This window comes from Schistocerca serialis, chromosome 2, assembly GCF_023864345.2.
Source record: "Schistocerca serialis cubense isolate TAMUIC-IGC-003099 chromosome 2, iqSchSeri2.2, whole genome shotgun sequence".
Taxonomy (NCBI): Eukaryota; Metazoa; Arthropoda; class Insecta; order Orthoptera; family Acrididae; genus Schistocerca; species Schistocerca serialis.
In genome coordinates, this window is record NC_064639.1 from 788,515,611 (window position 1) to 788,522,364 (window position 6,754).

Below are 6,754 nucleotides of genomic sequence, written 5' to 3' on the forward strand. Positions count from 1 at the left end.
TCAAAAGAAGAATCGCCTCGAATGACACCGAAAAATCACTGAAAATCTAAGTCAGGATTTGAAACTCCCTGTTCCAGAATTTCACTTTTGTGGGAAGATCATAGTTGACACTCTGCTTGTTGCGCCAACACGCGACAGGCAAATGATCGGAGGGACATTTTTTTTCTTTGGCATTGGCTGCATTATTAGTCAGCAATATTCTTCAACTGCAGCTACATCTCCGCCCGTGAGTGTGCGGATATATTGGCGCTACGTCAGCGGCAGTTGCTGTTTGAGAAGTGTAGGCAGCAAAGTGCGATCCTCTGTCTCGGCTTTTGCTGTATCTCAGAGGCAGTGCATGCATTCGCGAGTTCTGTCTAAACACTTCGTCCACTCTTTCGCGCGGTTTCCTGCGCGCTGACGGGGGTGTGCTGGATATTTTCAACTCTAATGCAGCGGCCGTGAAATGTTATGAAGAGCAGCGTTACACGTACGTGCATAGCGCATCGTTTGCGTACGGATACAGTGCCGCTGTTCATGACAGATCCTGTGAAGAACAGCAGCTATACATGTTGCTGTCAGTTCATGCCAACCGTTGTCCTTCTCACCTCGAATGCCTTTGCGCTTCGGTGGCATTCAAATATTTCTCGCTGTAGTCGAAAAAAATCATTCCATTGCTGACTAATTTGTGGTCTCACTATCATGTTATTCTTCTTAGGTTAAATGCAGCACCAACGAAAGAAATAGGAAGCATGTACATGTGTCTTAGCGCTTAGCACGACAACAGATTGCATTTAACTACACGCAAACTTTGCTTTCTACTGAGACTATAGTAAAAGTCGGACGCCTCTTACAACTATGTGCGAAATATTACGGTATGTTGATAATTTTTTACTTTTGGACCGGTTATTACAACTGAATGAAACACAGTTTTCGTGCCGTACGCGTTTCGCTTTTATTACTTGCAAGGCATCTTCATGGCAGGTTTCGTGAGTGGTATACTACATGTTGTGTTTTTGTTCCATTTTTGGCGCTGTTCTTCTTCTTGTAATTGCCATTTTAAATTGTGTTGATCTTTCTGCGCCCAAGCATTCATGTCTACGAAGCTTAAGTCCGCCTATAGGGCAGGGATTACTCGTAATCCATCTACACTATGCAAGTCACTGTGCGTTGCGCAGGCAGTATGTACAAATACTAGCCACTCGAGCCTGGGCTATTCTATAACCGCGTGTATCAAGGGGAAAAATGACTGTATCCCTGCCTCCGTACACTTCCTAGTTTCTATGACATACAAGTGACTGGGTGCTTTTGATGACTGTATTGTCGAAAACGACATTGCTCCTTTATGAATTCGCAATGTTTGACAGTAATAGGGTCTGTATAAATTATATTCTCTGTTGTTTCCGTTTAACACGGAAACATAAAACAAGTTAGAGCCAAATGATAACTGCATACACTATTTTGAATGTGTTCTGCAATATTTTTTAAATTGCAAGCAGTTCTGCTTCGTGCAGTCAGTGATATTTGAACACCGACAACTTGGAGCGCTGTCTGAACAGTCTAAAGAAACACGAATAAGGTTTTCATTTCTTCATTACAAAGGAAATTGCGAAAAATCCTCCCATCAGACAAACTGTGTTGGTTTCTATTCCTTTGATTCTATTTAAATGTTAGTAATATCTCCTTTTCCTTTTAGTTAACGTATCTATTTGTTCAGTTGTACATGGATTTCTTGTATTTGCAGCATTACGCACACCATGTTGTTTACGTGGTACCTATTTTACGATCACGAGTTAGTTTATATGCACGTCCTCTGAAGGATACACATTTTGAAGTACGTTAACTATTTACACCCAAGTAAAGTATTTCCATGTTATTTATGTTGTTATTTGACGGTCTCATGATCGCTGGTCACTCACATGGATGTCCCAGGTTCGATTCCGGATGACCACCTCAGCTTTTCAGTGGTGAGGAAGTCTGTCCCCTGAGCTCAAATGACAAGCCGGTAAACATAGTAAGCAGTGAAAATCAGCACACAAGTCGCCGAAGTGGCGTCATTTACGAAGGCTCGCATCGGGATAGTAGCAGCACGACTTTTTTTTAATGGTATGTGATGATTCGTGCTTTTAGCGGCATCGGATAGTTTGGCATATGAGTGTGAGATTTGTCCTAACAATTTATGTGGAAAACAAACGTCACGACTGCTACGGTCGCAGGTTCGAATCGTGCCTCGGTCATGGATGTGTGTGACGTCCTTAGGTTAGTTAGGTTTAAGTAGTTCTAAGTTCTAGGGGACTGATGACCACAGATGTTAAGTCCCATAGCGCTCAGAGCCATTTGAACCAAAACAAACGTCTCGTCGATTTCTGTCTCTGGAGACGAGGTACTTACGAAGTTGGCGTCTCGAAGGATTAATTTCAGCGTTCCTCTCGACGATATTTGGACCCTACTGCACCAAAGTTCCACTTACATGCCTTAACAACTGCGCCACTAGCCCAGTCTTGGAAACAGATGCACTAATCCAACCATAAGAAAACTATCTCTCTTCCAGCAAAATATTTCCTGCTTAACCAAAATTTTAGTATGTCTTGCTGTTCCGTCTAATTACAAAACTGATCCGCTTGTATAGCGTAATGGGTATAGCATGTTAACTTGCAAGGCAGGGAGGTAGGTCATATACTCGTATATCCACATCTACATGGCTACTCTGCAGTTCACACCTAAGTGCCTGGCAGAGGATTCATCGAACCATTTTCACACTATTTTCTATAGTTCCACTCTCTTAAGAACGTGCGGGAGAAACGAACACTTTAGTCTTTCAGTGCGAGCTCTAATCTCTCTTAGTTTATTACAGTGACCATTTCTCCCTTGTAGGTGGGTACTAACAAAATATTTTCACATTTGGAGGAGAACGTTGCAGATTGAAATTTCGTGAAAAGGTTTCGCCGCAACGAAGAATCCCTTTGTTCTAATTATTACCACTCCAACTCGCGTATGATCTCCGTGACATTCCGTCCCCTACTTCGCGGTAATACAAAAGAAGTTGCCCTTCGGATCGAATCCGCATTCTGCGTTAACGACCGTGGGCTGGTACACTGGTCAGTATGAGTGGTTTTTAGGCGGTTACCACGCTCTTTCAGTCAAATCCTGGGCTGGCTCTCAATCTCTTCTTAATAGAATATTACGCACAAACAGTTAAAACATTTAAAACATGATACTATGCAGGACAAAGTGTACACGATTCACAGACCTAACCTAATCTTGAAAAAGCTGTTCCCATACTAGACGCCATAAACGCTAGAGAAAAGAATGATACTATAAACTGAATGCCACACTCTTGCCGATGCTTTTGTTCAGTGAAAAAGGACATCTTATAGCCTAGGATATGCTATCTATGAGGCCAAAATTACAAGCCGTCCTCCTTTCGTCGTACTTGTCAGGCGTTGTTTTATTTCGGTTCACTCGGGGACGTGACCGCAGTGCTGCACTCGGGCTGAAGCGTGCGCTGCTAGAAGGCGGCTCGCCGTGACGAGAGAGCACAGCTGCGTCTTGTCTGCCACGGCAGACGCCGTCTCGTCTCGTCTCGTCTAGTCTAGTCTGTGTTCGGCAGCGGGCATCGGGTCGACGACCTCCGCTCCTCCGAGACTCTTCCTTTCGATGTCATCCGCTAGACTCATCCGAACGCCCGTCGTACTTCGTTCCGCCAGTGGTCTGCTATTGAGCGAGATACATGTGTTTTTCGACTGTATTATCTGGTACGAATTAATTGTCGAATGCGGCAACGACAGATTTTTGCTGTAAACCTGGAGCACGCGCTTTATGTAGCGGTAATGTAGAGAAATTAAAATGTTTGTCAGATGTGGGGTTCGAACCCACGCTCCCTCTCGGGAACCAGAGCTTAAATCTGGCGCCTTAGACCGCTCGGCCAATCTGACTGACGCAAGTAGCTTGCCGGGCTACGGTATACTTACAAGTTAGTGCTCGGCGCCCAGACCGTTTGTGTAGGAACAGAAGTTGTTATATTGGTACTTTCAGGTTAATGACTACTTTCTTTTTTCCTGTGCCTTATTTAATAGTTAGATACACAATTACATAACTTTTTGAAATTCTTTTTCTGGTTCTCGGAACTCTAAAAAACTCGCACACGAACATGTACGGACACGTTACTGTGGGGTATAGTTTTGAAAACGTGTTCTGCGGAACACTGACGTTTCGCAGGAAGTGAATCAATATCCCGCGAAAATACTATTAATAACACGGCGTTATTTACGACATTTGGACGATAGTAGTTACTTTTTCAAAAAAATTATAATGATTTCTGTATTATTGGTTATGATTTAAGAGTGAAGTTATCACTGTTTAGTACAAGTTTTCTCGAATTTTAAAAATTTTATTAACCTTCAAAATAAACCAGATGTTTCGTCAGTGTACCAGGATTTTAAAAGTGTGCCGTCATGAGGAAAAATTCGGGAACCCCTGGTGTAGAGTGACGAATGACCATGGCGGCGCCCCCAGCCGGCACCTACCTTTGTTTGCTGCTACCTGTTGATCGTACCTATTCCCTGATCATTTGGTTTGTTGGTTGGTTGGTTGGTTTGGGGAAGGAGACCAGACAGCGAGGTCATCGGTCTCATCGGATTAGGGAAGGATGGGGAAGGAAGTCGGCCGTGCCCTTTGAAAGGAACCATCCCGGCATTTGCCTGGAGCGATTTAGGGAAATCACGGAAAACCTAAATCAGGATGGCCGGACGCGGGATTGAACCGTCGTCCTCCCGAATGCGAGTCCAGTGTCTAACCACTGCGCCACCTCGCTCGGTACATTTGGTTTGTTCTCATGCTCACGTGCCCCGCGATAGTGGATCGACCCTAAAGCGATTTGTGTAACAGACGTATTTATACGGTAGTTCAACAGTAGCAGCGCAGTTGCGTTATTTCGCCTTTTTCTCCAACGGAAAATTCTATAATCTGAAAACATATGACAACGTTGCTTTCGTGAGAGCTATATTGATGATCTAAGCTTTAATATTGTTGCCTGAAAACGGAGGAGTCCGAAAAGCGTTGCGATGAATAATACAGGGCGTTTCAAAAAGAAAGAGCAGATTTCAAACATTTATTTCTCAAAAACTACAAATGATAGAAACACAATTCAAACGTTTCTTGTCAGAGAAAGGTTCAAAGTTTTTCAATGGTCCGCGCAGAAGTTCCATGCAAATCCGCAGTGGCGCTGGCGTTTGTTTGTAGGAAAATGGCGACGACACCACAGGAACGATCATTTTGTGTGCTGCAATTTGCAAAGTTAGAGTCCATTGTTGGTGTGCAACGTGCATTCCGCCGTCAATTCAACAAACAGCCGCCTCGTCATAAGCAAATTTATGAGTGGCATCACAGATTCGTAGAAGATGGTTGCATCTGCAAGCGAAAAAGCACGGGTCGTCCACGCACATCGGATGAAAATGTCGAGCGTGTCCGTGCAGCTTACGAAAGGAGCCCTAGAAAATCCACGGCACGGGCAAGTCACGAACTAAACATGTCTAAAACAACGGTATGGCGCGTTCTGAGTAACCGTCTGCACATGAAGCCGTACAAACTGCAGTTATTGCAAGCATTGCGTCCTGACGACCACAACAAAAGGTTCGAATTTTCAACTGCAATTCTACAGGACATGGAAGAGGACAATTTTGCCGAACGATTAATTTTTTCAGATGAATCAACGTTTCACATTTCTGGTAAAGTTAATCGGCATAACGTACGAATTTGGGCGAGTGAAACTCCGAGGGACGTTATTCAACATGAAAGAGACTCACCAAAGGTTAACGTCTTTTGTGCAATTTCGGTAAACAAAGTTTATGGACCTTTCTTTTTCATGGAGAAAACTATCACAGGAACCATTTACCTGGACATGTTAGAAAACTGGCTATTTCCTCAACTTCAGGAAGATTCAAATCACTTCATCTTCATGCAAGATGGCGCCCCACCACACTTCTCTGAACCTGTACGACGGTACCTAAATAACACCATTCCAGGACGGTGGATTGGAAGAGCAGGAGCACAAGATCAATGTCATCGTCTGTGGCCTCCCAGGTCACCAGACCTTACTCCCTGCGATTTTTATTTGTGGGGGTACATAAAGGACTGTGTTTATGTCCCACCTATGCCCGCTACTCTTCAAGAGGTACGACATCGAATTGTTGCGGCCGTGAATTCGGTAACTAAAGACCAGTTGCGTCGTGTGTGGCAAGAAATGAGATACCGGTTTGATATTTGTCGTGTAACAAATGGTGCTCATATTGAGGTACAGTTTTGATATTTGTTGTGTAACATTTGGTACTCATATTGAGTGAAGGACCGTTGGAATTGTGTTTCTATCATTTGTAGTTTTTGAGAAATAAATGTTTGAAATCTGCTCTTTCTTTTTGAAACGCCCTGTATAAGTTTAGTGACTTCCATCGAAGTTTTGCTGTTGCATTAATATTTTCGAAATATTTCCTTGATTTGGCTTTGACATGAGTAAGCAATGTATGAAAGGAAGAGCTCTAAACATGCTTGTGTCATAATAGAATGATTTAGAGTTTACACAAATTCTCTGAATTATACTGCGAAAATACTGGAGTAGTTGTTTAGTCAAAACCTATGAAAAGAGTGAGATATTCTGGAAGTACCACCACGGGTGAACAATTTACTTCAAAAGAACGTTTCCCCTGCCCCTGTAATGGCTGGGACGTTCACTTTTCCTTGGCATGCATTTTGAATTTTGCTCGAGGCAGCATAACCTCCT

The 6,754-nt window shown here is 43.3% G+C and overlaps 1 non-coding gene across 1 annotated transcript; it reads right to left on the reverse strand.

The window, feature by feature from the left end:
* Positions 1-3,830: 3,830 nt before the first annotated feature.
* Trnal-uaa (transfer RNA leucine (anticodon UAA)) lies at positions 3,831-3,914 on the reverse strand. The gene has a single exon. It is a non-coding gene; the product is annotated as a tRNA-Leu (tRNA).
* Positions 3,915-6,754: the final 2,840 nt, after the last annotated feature.